The 12,950-nt window shown below is 38.4% G+C and overlaps 1 protein-coding gene across 1 annotated transcript in view; it reads right to left on the bottom strand.

The window, feature by feature from the left end:
* Nucleotides 1–12,950, bottom strand: part of LOC144769706 (uncharacterized) — a 335,260-nt gene that overhangs the window by 134,781 nt on the left and 187,529 nt on the right. The window lies entirely within an intron of this gene.

The raw sequence follows: 12,950 nt of genomic DNA, 5'->3' as shown, positions 1-12,950 counted from the left end.
CTTTTGTGCCGCTGTTGCGTCACTTTTGTGATGCAGCAGTGATGCAAAAGATGCACCATGTTGCAAGACAGGCCTCACTTCATCTCCAACAAGATACCATCAGTTTAAACTGTAAACATTTAGGACTGTGTAGGGGGCATGGAGAAGCTGAATCTTCTGTAAATGTCAAAATTGTTGCATACAGTGCTCAACTTCTGCGTACTCTTTGATATGTAAGACTCCATCTGCACAATGAGATACCTAAGCAAAGGAAACACAGGTGATGTGATTGTGAAATGAGGAAAAGAAATTCCACATTTTTCAATTACATCACCTGTGTTTCCTAACTTTACGAATCACATTGTGCAGATGAGGTTTAGGCCTGTCCACGGACACAGAAGAGGTCTGGCCTTTGTTCAAGAGTGAAGTGGACATGACTCACTTCATCGGTAGGCCTGAACATGTATTATCTCCTCTGTACTCTTCAACAAGCCTAAATTTCATCTGCAACCCTGAGTAGGACTCACCTCAAACAAACCTCTGGATAGGCCACACCTTATCGTCATCCTGAATCAATCATTTAAAATTTGAGGGACAGATTTATGATAGCCGTGTGCCTCTTTTTCGCCACTGTGCATCACTTTTGTGATGCAGCGGCGGTGCAAAAGATTTGCTATGTTGCGACATATTTACAACTTGATGCATCTAGGCAGATGTGTCATGCTGTAAAGTCCTGTGCCACATGAAACCGATGCAGCAGTGATGCAAAAGATGCACCATGTTGCAAGACAGGCCTCACTTCATCTCCAACAAGATACCGTCAGTTTAAAATGTAAACATTTAGGACTGTGTAGGGGGCATGGAGAAGCTGAATCTTCTGTAAATGTCAAAATTGTTGTATACAGTGCTCAACTTCTGTGTACTCTTTGATATGCTAGACTCCATCTGCACTATGAGATACCTAAGCAAAGGAAACACAGGTGATGTGATTGTGAAATGAGGAAAAGAAATTCCACATTTTTCAATTACATCACCTGTGTTTCCTAACTTTACGAATCACATTGTGCAGATGAGGTTTAGGCCTGTCCACGGACACAGAAGAGGTCTGGCCTTTGTTCAAGAGTGAAGTGGACATGACTCACTTCATTGGTAGGCCTGCACATGTATTATCTCCTCTGTACTCTTCAACAAGCCTAAATGTCATCTGCAACCCTGAGTAGGCCTCACCTCAAACAAACCTCTGGATAGGCCACACCTTATCGTCATCCTGAATCAATCATTTAAAATGTTAGGGACAGATTTATGATAGCCGTGTGCCTCTTTTGCGCCGCTGTGCGTCACTTTTGTGACGCAGCGGCGGTGCAAAAGATTTGCTATGTTGCGACATATTTACAACTTGATGCATCTAGGCAGATGTGTCATGCTGTAAAGTCCTGTGCCACATGAAACCTGCGTCAGATTTCATGTGAGCGTTTTGTTGTAGGGTGGCCAGTCATTTGCATGAAAGCCCTGTAAAACTAACACAGTAAAATTAAGAAGATTTCCCTGAGTCACATTTATGGCATTGCTGAATCAAATCCTTACGCCTGTTTGAAACAGGCATAAGGAGTGATGCACCTGCAATGTGTGGCTTGCCCCTGTGCATTGCAGTAGACATTTCGCGCTTACGACGTGATTCGTGCAATGCGCCGTTTTTGTGGAACAGATGCGTGACGCATCTGTGCTGTTTTTGCTCAATGGTGCTCTGCATTGTAAATGCGGCACATCATGGGTGGCAGAGCAGTGGCGCACGTTAACTGGTGCATCCCTGGGGATGCGCCAGTTAACATAAATCTGCTCCTTTAAATTTAAGTATTAGCAGGGGACACAGTGTTGGTGAGGCTTATCCAAGGTTAAGAAGAGATGAGTACTGTTCACTGAAAAATTGGACATAGGCCTCACCTCCTCAGCATCGCTGGACATGGTTAAATAATATCTGCAAAATGTTACTCTTTTTAAACAATTTTACAATTATAGTCTCTGAGATTTTTCTCTTACTCTGCAACATCTCATTGTTGTTCTCTTTCTTTAAAGATAACGACAACATCAAGCATGAGTGATAATGAGCAATCTGTTGATCTCGATATTATCATTGAAATTGTGATTGACACATCAGTGGAAGTAGATCCCTTGGATGATTTAAATCCTGAGGATGATGAAGAACATGATGAGGATGCCGATTTGTCAGAATTGTATGACATAGGGTGGGAAGCTGACCTGCTTGAGCCTATGGAACTATAAACATTTATTTTTAAAAGTTACTGGAAATGAAAAGTAAACATGTAAACCGTTTCATTTAAAATTAAACACAACTTCAAAAACAGCTTGTGTGTAGTGTCCTTAATAAAATAGTCAAATATGCTCATAAAATTACTTCAGATTCACATATAAAAGAGCACAGGTCAAATGTAGAAGCATTTCCTTTCTTTGCTACTATTTGTGACTACTAAATTTGCCAATGCACTAAAAATTATTGTATGTAAAATTGACAAGTAGTGTGTTAAATTTTTGACGACTGTTATTGATTTACTGTTTGGTAATAGTGGTTAATAAAATTTTTTATTATATTTTACCACACATTCAACTGCAGATCATTTCAAAAGTACATAATGCCATCTAAAGAACGAAACCGAAAGGCTACAAAACATCAAAGACAGCAGATTACTAAATGCTTGCAGCAGTCCTCTACAATAAAAACTCGTCAAGTCACCAAGAAAGCTCCAGGTAAGACAACGAAATCATTCCTAAGAAACATTTGTAGAAAAAAAAGTAGTACTACAGAAAATGTTTTAGTCCAGAAAAAGAGAACCAATTTAAACGGAAAGGAAAGGCCAATCAAAAATGTTACTGCTAGAGCAGGAGATAACTCTGTGCATGGTAGTAGAAGGAAAAATCAGTTTAGGGACATTCGTAGACGAATGTTCCGCAACAGGATAATTGGCAATTTGTTAAAAAATATTAAGAAAGGTCAACAGAAAGTGGCTTTTTATAAGAGAAAGAAAAAAGTTGAGAAAATTATTGATCAGGCATTAGAAATTAAGCGAAAGTTATTTATTTTGATAATCAATAGAATTAGGAAGCTAAACAAGGCAATTTATGATTTCAAAACAAATAGTAGATGGAAAAGAACAGTTAATCATAGTAATTTTTGTGAAGTTTTTTCAGGAGAATGGATGCATAGTTCAAGTTGTGAGGCATTTTTTAATGAGGAGAGTTATTTCCAGGATAATGATTTGCTGCATGCAGTTGACACCAGTGCCGAGCTTATGAGGTGAAAGATGGTTGTCCAGTTGAAAAAGAAAAACTTGTGACAACAGAGGCAGAAGAGGTGGTAGGTAATGAGGTTTTAGGAAGACATCCTAAGGGACTAGTGTATACCTGGAAGTGTAGTAGTATTTGCAGTGTGCGACAGGATTCCATCAATTTGCTTTGTGATTTTGTACGGACATTTAATAAGAAAAGTTTAAAACAGAAAATGAAGTTGTTGCAAGAATTAGATCCTTGCAGAGTGAGAGAAGTGACAGGTTTGCATGGTCATTCACTGGCTTGTCTTTCCAGGAGAGTATGCCAGAGTGTTTTTCATCATTTCAGGATGGCAGCAGTGCATCATAATAAAGTGAGGAAATTAGTTAGAATGTTGTATTATGCTAAGAGTCCAGCAATTATGCTTAAACAATTATGCACTGCTCTTTTGCATGGTTCTGAAGTAGATGTGAAGAATATTTGTGAAGAAATTGAGTTTTGTTACTTTGCAAGTAAAGAGAATGTTGAAATTGACCCAGAAGAAGAAGGTAATGTGGAAGATAGTGTACAGGTTTCCAGTACAGATAATTTTCAGAAGGAAATTGCCACGTTTCAGGTGAAATCAAGTGAGAGGCCTTAATTTCACTTGTGTGTGTTGTCGACGCACTTATTATAAGAATCAGATTAAGTTAGGGGATTAATATGCGAAAAGTGAAAGGGAAAATAATAGTGAATGGAAGGATTTTGCAACATACTTGATGGTAGAAAATTGTTTTGATTTGGGATTGGATCAACGTGTGTGTACCTATTGTTGTAACAAATTAAATCAAAACCGGATGCCTGCTAGAGCGGTTCATAATAATCTGGAATTGGTTGAGATTCCTTCTGAATTGAAGGATTTAAATACTTATGAATCTATTTTGATTCAAAGTATCCATCCCTTTCAGGCTATTGTAAGAATGGAGCCAAAGTCAGGGAAATTGCCTCCATCAGATTTACAGAGAGGATTAAAGGGAAGAGTTGTTTATTTGCCTCTAGATTTGAAGAAAAACATTAATACAATTGGAGTAGAGAAAGTGGAAGAGGAACCTCTGGTTATCTTAGTTAATGGGGTTCCGACAAAGAGTACGACAATCTGGCAAGATTTAGTGGATGTTAGGAAAGTGAAAAAGGCAACATTGTATTTGAAGAAAAACAATAAGTACTACAAGAATGTATATGTTGCAGAAGAGGAAGTAAGTGACGAAGAGGATAGCGATTTGTGTGCTGGTCAAATTGAAAAAGTAGAACCCTCTAAAAATGAAGAAATATATGAACATTATAGTGTTCATCCTTTGCATTCCAAGGAAGTCATGGGGAATGCTATTGAGTTGTTTCAAATGAAAGAAGCCAAAGGAAGTCCCATTAGTGTTTGGGAGGAAAGTTTGGAAGCTCGGTGTTTCCCACAGCTATTTCCAACAGGTCAAGGAGGAAGATATGATGAGCGACCTGATCAAATTCCTGCTTCTGAATACCGGACTTTACGATTGTATGCAGAAGATCCTAGGTCTCGTCAATGCATTCCCTATTTGTTTCATCTACTGTTTGAAAGCGATCTGTCTGGACTGTCATATGCAGTGAACCACATCTTGAAAAGTGGTGTACAGATGCAAAATATCTCGGCAAGTGACTTTATGGATAAAGTCAATGTGCAAGACAAAATTTTGGATTCTCACCTGATTAATCTCATGGCGTGTCAGCGTGGTACTAATGAGTACTGGTACCGTCGTCATGGTGATTTAAAATGTATGCTGAGGAACTTAGGAACTCCCACATGGTTCCTCACTCTCAGCTGTGCCGAGTATGGTTGGGAAGACTTACTTGAATTTCTACGAGAGGCAAATGGAAACATTGAAAATATCGAATTCAAGACACCCGGAGAACTGTGCTCTTTGGATCCAGTGAATGTATGCAGGTACTTCAATCATAGATTTGAAGCTATGATGTCTTTCATCATGAACAAGAAAAATCCACCTCTTGGAGAGGTGTTGGATTTCTTCTGGAGAAAGGAGTACCAAGCAAGAGGTGCTCCTCATATACATATGCTGCTGTGGATCAAAGATGCACCCAAATTTGGAACAGATCCAGATGACTTAGTGATGAGTTTCATAGAACAGTTTTCTACATGTGCTGTTCCAAAGACAAAGGTAGACAAAAGCCTAAGAGAACAAGTTTTACGCTTCCAAAGCCATCGTTGCGGAAAGTACTGTTGTCGTAAATTCAGAAACAAGGACAAGTTCTACACAAAATGTCGTTTCGGCTTTCCACGACCGGTGATTTCTAAAGGAAGAGTGAACAGTTTGATGTCTTCGCTGCGACATAATGTGATGAAGAAATCACCCAAAAATACATAAAATTTGAAAAGGAACGAAGAGTCCAAGTACATCAACGACTACAACCCAGTGATTTTGTCCATGTGGAATGCTAACATGGATATACAGTTTGTGGCTGATAACTGTATGGCTGTGGCTCGGTATGTGACATCTTACATCACCAAAAAAGAAAAGACAGAATTGAAGGATACATGGGAGGACATTTCCCATGAAAAGAGCCTCAGTAAGAAGTTGTACAGTTTCAGTCTGAAGATGTTGTCGCATCGAGAAATCGGAGCTTACGAATGTTCTGACCGGTTGTCTTCAGCAAGTCTCTATGCCAAATCCAGGAGTATCATTTGGGCGAGTCTTGGTCTTGCTGCAACGCGTAATCGAGTTCTGAAACCTGTACGGGAAATTGAGTATTTGGCGGAAAAGGAGCCAAACAGTACAGATATTTTGAAGACCAACATGTTGGATACATATTATCCAAATAGAAGCAGTCACCTCGAGAATGTTTGTCTGTATGAGGTTCTGCAAAATTACATATTCAAGAGGAACGTCAAAGAAGATATTGATGAAGGAGTGTATGCTGTAATTGGAAGTGAGGGATGTCTGGTCAAGCAAAGAAAATGCCAATTGGTAAATCATCGAAAATTGAGTGGCAAGTCTCCTGAAAGAAAAGAGTTTTTCTATTTAGCACTTTTGCAACTTTTCAAGCCTTGGCGTGCAGAAGAGGAACTGCTTGGAGATTTCCTCTGTTACGAAGACTCTTTCAATGCCGCCAAGGAGACTATAGAATGTCCTGTTTTTCCCAAATATCTAGAAATGTTGAATGCGGAAATCGAGCAGGAAGCAACGATTGCAGCCGAGATTGCTAGAGACAGTTCTCAGGACAGTCAGAGTTCTGTTTCATTGAGTCAGGATCCACTAGGAGGACCAGTTATCGAAAATGAAGCTGCCACTGCTATGATTGAAGTGGAAAGAGCCATGGCACATGCTCAGGAGGATGCGGTTAACTTAGAAGACTTGGAAAGACAACTCAACGTTGAGCAGAGGAAAATATATGACGAAGTTACCAACCAAATTGATCATGGATTAAGTCATGAGAAGAAAGAGTGCTCATGTACGTCGTTGAAGCCTGTCCGACTGTACGTGAGTGGAGAAGCGGGAACTGGAAAAAGTTTCCTCATTAAAGTAATTTCATGTTATTTGCAGAAAAGGACTGAGTCATTGCTGTCTTGTGTTGTCACCGCTCCAACTGGACTGGCAGCACATAACATTAAAGGTATTACTTTGCATCGTCTACTGATGCTGCCAGTGGAGCATGATAACAAATTACAATACCACAAGTTATCTGGAGATGCTTGTTGTGAAGTTTCAAGAGTCTTGAGGAAAATGAAACTTCTTATCATTGACGAAGTAAGCATGGTTTCCAATGTCATGCTTGCCTTTGTGCATTTGAGAATGCAAGAAGTTCTCAAAACAGAGTATGATGTGTTATTTGGTGGCAAACACATCATTGTTTTCGGTGATCTTCTGCAGCTGACACCAGTGAAAGGACAACCTGTGTTCAAAATGCTCACGCATGAAGATACCAGGAAGTGCCTAGGGAGCATTGGCAACGTCAATATATGGTTAAACTTCAATTATGCTGAACTGCGTGAAAATATGCGTCAGGCGAAGGATGAAGATTACAAGAATATTCTACAAGATGTTAGAATCGGAAAAGTGACCGAGCATGGGAAAGAAGCTTTACTTGCACGATTACTGTCAAATTTGTATCCAGAAGAAGACGTTGTGCCTGAGAATATTTTTCGGAAAATTACTGAGAAGAAATCTGGAATATGTTTGATGCCAACTCTTGCAGAATGTGCCATCTTCAACAACAAAATGTTGCATTTAGAAAACCAAGAGATTGTGAAACTGGAAGCTATTGACAGAGTAGAGCATATGGGATCAACAATTATTTTGTCTGAGAATTTGAAATCAAAATTGGATTCATTAGAGAAGACTATATCTAAAACTGCAGGTTTTGAAAAGACTCTGAATGTGTGCTTAAATTGCCGTATAATTTTAAGAAGGAATTTACATGTTGAGAGAGGTCTGGTAAATGGATCAATGGGTAATGTTGTTGATTTTGTGAAATACAGAAATAGAGATGGAATTGAATTTTTAAAAATTAAATTTGATGGCATTGAGGAAGTACAGCTAATTGGTCGTTGCTCTGCTAGGTTTTTGCTTGTAAAAGACGTATATGTTCGCCGTAAGCAGTTTCCTGTTTTCTTGGCATATGCGGTGACAATCCATAAATCACAAGGTTTAAGTGTAGACAGTGCATTGGTGAATATTGGCAGTTCTGTGTTCAAGGAGGGTATGGCATATGTGGCATTGTCACGAGTCAGAACTTTATCGGGATTGTACTTGATTGAGTGTGATGTCACAAACATTTGTGCGGATCTAGATTGTGTTAAGGAATACAATAGGTTAAGAAGAGATTATGCGCCACATTTGCCTCAATATCCTTTATTTGAGAAACGTGTGGTAGGCCGGAAACGAAGAAATGTGACCAATAGTAGGGAGGTTGTAGCAAAAAGACGAAAAGTCGATGAACCTGAAATTATAAGCAGAAAGAAAAAGGATTCTGTTGAAGATGTTGTTGGTTTTCAATTTGAAAATAGTTCTGGTGTCAACTGCTATGCTAATGTAGTAATTAATGTTGTCTTTTCTCTAGAACCTTTAAAAGAACAGATTGTGATCAATTTGGATCAAAGTTTTTGCTGCTTGCTGAATTGAGTGTTAGAGAAATGTAGCACTGATAGAACAAAAATAGAAAGTGTGTCTGAAATTCGAAATCTGTTAGACAAATGTCCAGGTCAAACGCAATTCTCTCAAAATATTCAGCAAGATTGTCAGGAGTTTTTAATGTATATGCTTGATGTATTGCAAGATGAAGGTGTAGATGTAGATCACCTGTTTGGCCTTTCTTATCAGTGGCAGCATGACTGCGAGAACTGTAGGGTATCAAGTACTACTAGTGTAGACTCAGAAAGATTTATATATTTAACTTTGCCAGACAGTAAATCAGTGTCCTTTAATAAGCTAGTAAAATCAGCCGATCACAACATGGAGTGTAGCCAATGTAAGTCAGCAATGCTGTCCACAATATTTATACGAACATATGGCCAGTATGTCATTTTAATGTTCCAACGATGTAGGCCTGATGGAACAAAATTGACAACTTTAATTAAAAATGTTGTGGCTTCGCAGTTGTCAATATCAGGAAGGACTTTTGTAACTGCAGCAATTATATATCATGACGGTCCTTAAACAACATCAGGACATTACACAGCTTATTTAAAGTCTAGAAACGGCTGGTCATTCTGCAATGATTCTGTTTTAACTTAAAAAAAAATTGCCTTTTGACCTTAAAAATTCTTACCTGGTGTTTTTAAAACCAAAATTTTAGGGAAAGAATCTCGGGATCTGCTCTGAGGAATTTCAAGAGGTTCTAATGGCTCCTACACTATTTGGCCTTGAGGATAAGTGTAGTACAGAGTAAAAAGTTAAATGTGGAAATGTGGAACATGAGTGAGCAAGAAGGATGAGATATTACTAGTACAGGATTGTGAAAGTGATCTTGAACGTTTTCTTTCTAAAAGTTGCGGAAAAAGAAAATGACGGGATTTGCTTAGAAGAATTCCAAGAGTTATAAATGGCTCTTACACGATTTGGCCTTGAGGAAATGTGCGGTAGAGAGCGAGAAGTCATTTATTGTATGTAACATATTTGTCAAAACGATAGAGCTTTTCTTTCAGAAAGTGGCGGGCTGAAAATAATAGCAGCACAACAGAGTATAAGCTGTTCATAGGACATCCTTTGACGTCATGGAAAGTAAGTTACTTTTAAGGAGTTCTGATTTCTGATTGGTTATGTTATATGGGTTTTTTAAACACAATCATTTTGATTGTGTTTTTTTTCCCCGCTGTTATATGATGAATACCTTCAACTCACTGTTTTTAGTGAAATTTTATACATTCTGAGAACAGCAAAAATAAACCATTTAACATGTATAATTAATTCTGTACTTTTTGTATTTATGATATACATTGAGAACTGTGCAGGAGGCATGGAGAAACTGAGGCTTCTGTAAGTGTCAAGGGAGGTGAGTAATGTACATTGCTCTGTTGCATACAGTCCTCACCTTCTCCATACTCTTGGATATGCTAGACTACATCTGCACAATGAGATACCTAAGCTGAGGGAATACAGGTGATGTGATTGTGGAATGAGCAAAAAAAATTGCATGTTTTTCAATTACATTACCTGTGTTTCCTAACATTACGAATCACATTGTGCAGATGAGGTTTAGGCTTGTCCAGGGACACAGAAGAGGTCTGGCCTTTGTTCAAGAGTGCAGTGGACATGACTCACTTCATTGGTAGGCCTGCACATGTATTATCTCCTCTGTACTCTTCAACAAGCCTAAATTTAATCTGCAACCCTGAGTAGGCCTCACCTCAAACAAACCTCTGGATAGTCCACACCTTATCGTCATCCTGAATCAATCATTTAAAATGTTAGGGGCAGATTTATGATGGCCGTGCGCCTCTTTTGTGCCGCTGTTGCGTCACTTTTGTGATGCAGCAGTGATGCAAAAGATGCACCATGTTGCAAGATAGGCCTCACTTCATCTCCAACAAGATACCGTCAGTTTAAACTGTAAACATTTAGGACTGTGTAGGGGGCATGGAGAAGCTGAATCTTCTGTAAATGTCAAAATTGTTCCATACAGTGCTCACCTTCTGCGTAGTCTTTGATATGCTAGACTCCATCTGCACAATGAGATACCTAAGCAAAGGAAACACAGGTGATGTGATTGTGAAATGAGGAAAAGAATTCCACATTTTTCAATTACATCACCTGTGTTTCCTAACATTATGAATCACATTGTGCAGATGAGGTTTAGGCCTGTCCAGGGACACAGAAGAGGTCTGGCCTTTGTTCAAGAGTGCAGTGGACATGACTCACTTCATTGGTAGGCCTGCACATTTATTATCTCCTCTGTACTCTTCAACAAACGTAAATTTCATCTGCAACCCTGAGTAGGCCTCACCTCAAACAAACCTTTGGATAGTCCACACCTTATCGTCATCCTGAATCAATCATTTAAAATGTTAGGGACAGATTTATGATAGCCGTGTGTCTCTTTTGCGCCGCTGTGCGTCACTTTTGTGACGCAGCGGCGGTGCAAAAGATGCACCATGTTGCAAGATTGGCCTCACTTCATCTGCAAAAAGATACCGTCAATTTAAAATGTATATATTTAGGACTGTGTAGGGGGCATGGAGAAGCTGAGGCTTCTGTAAGTGTCAAAGTTGTTGCATACAGTGCTCACCTTCTGCGTACTCATTCATATGCTAGACTACTTCTGCACAATGAGATACCTAAGCAAGGAAACACAAGTGATGTGATTGTGGATTGAGCAAAAAAAATTGCACGTTTTTCAAATACCTTACCTGTGTTTCCTAACATTACGAATCAGATTGTGTAGATGCCTCACTCAGTCTGTATCTGACACTCTTTCCTTCACTTCCTCTGTCTCCTCTCTCTCTCACTCTCTTTTCATTATTCACCCTTTCCTTATATAGTTTACCTTACTCACTTTCTTTTAGTAGCTTACACAACTTCAATTTAGTTTACTCTTCTATCCTTCTTTTCTGTCACTGAAAGTATCTTCTTTTTTTCTTTCTAAGTAATTTACTCTATTTAAATTTCTTTTTGTCTCTGACTGTCTATCACCGTTTCTTTCTCTTTTTTTCTGCATGTTTAACTCTAACTTTATTTCTTTGTAAAATTGGATGATTGTCAGTCTTTTCCCTTGTCTTTTCTAATTTTTAAATACATGTTTTAATATTTTTCAAATTTTTGTTGTTTCTTTCACAGATTGAAAGTATAAAAATAACAAGTGACTAAGTTAACGACAATTATAAGGTAACTGTTTTGTACTCTTTTCGTTACATTTCTATCACATTTAACTTCTATTAGTTCCACTGCTTCATTTCTTTAACCCTCAGTTTCCTGCCTTTGCTACTTCCCTCATTCCTTTCTCTATTACTTACTTACTCTACTCCTTCCACTCCTTTTCTCAGTCCCTCTGTTCTCATAGTTCCTCACTCTTCTTCACTCACTCCGTCTCTATTACTCTCACTGTCTCTGACTGATCACTCTTTCACTACTTGTTCATTATGCTTACTCCCTGTAGTTCAAGCACACTAAGGGGCATATTATCAACACAGGCAATAAAATTATCGCTGTTTTTATCGGCAGAAAACTGCCGCAAAAGCGGCTTTAGCGGCAGTTTTCTGCCGCAAAAGCGGCTTTAGCGGCAGATTTCTGCCGATAAAAGCAGCGATAATTTTATCGCCTATGTTGATAATATGCCCCTATGTTATTTACATTTCTTTGCTGTTTCAATCATTCCTTTTCTGTTACTTCTTCTTTTCTGCTTTCTGTTTTTTCTCTCTGTTATTCCACATGTTTTAATCTTATTTTGAACATTCACTCACATTCTCTAAGAAACTCTTGTTTATTATTCTTCTACTCTCCATTTTTTTCTTTCACTTCCTTATCTATTTTGTTTTTCACAATTATACCCTTTTCCATCTTTTCTTCGGTAAATAGATCTATTAAGCAGTATCTCTGGTTTACTCCCTATAGCTGTCTTTCTTTTAACATTACTCTCTGTTTCCTTCCCTTATAATTACTCTTCTTTTTTAAAAAAAAAAAATTTTGGTTGGCTTCCGGTTCGCGTACCGGCGAGCGAACCGGGAAGCGAACAAAAAGTAAATAGAGGTTGCCAGAGTGCTAAACATTCTAGCAATTTTTTTTATAAAGGGGAGGTAGTTCTGAAAAGAACTTTTTTTTTATTGTTTTTGTTGTTTTATATTTTTTTTATTATTTTTCTGATTTTTTTTTAAATTGTTTTGTATTTTTTGAAAGATTTTATCTTTTTTTTGGTTTTTTTGGGGGGGAACAAAAATGATTTATTATAAAGGGCTCAACAGGAGCAAAAAAAAAAAAGATAATTTATTTTCTGGGGCGTTTTGGACAGTTGTGATTGTCAATTGCAGCATTGATTTTTTTACACTACTCTCCCTGTAGCAAATCAATTTTTCGCAATAAATGCATACAAATTTCACTTCTCCAAACTTCAGCTGAATATTTGGGACCGTCTCCCTCGCCTCTGGTCCCGTCAGTGCCTGTTGATGTGATGTACTGGCCACAGGACGGGGGTTATCGAGCAGGTCACGTACTTGCGCAGCACTGTGGGGGCCG

Source organism: Lissotriton helveticus, chromosome 7 (assembly GCF_964261635.1).
Source record: "Lissotriton helveticus chromosome 7, aLisHel1.1, whole genome shotgun sequence".
Classification (NCBI taxonomy): Eukaryota; Metazoa; Chordata; class Amphibia; order Caudata; family Salamandridae; genus Lissotriton; species Lissotriton helveticus.
This window is presented reverse-complemented; position numbering and strand designations above follow the sequence as displayed.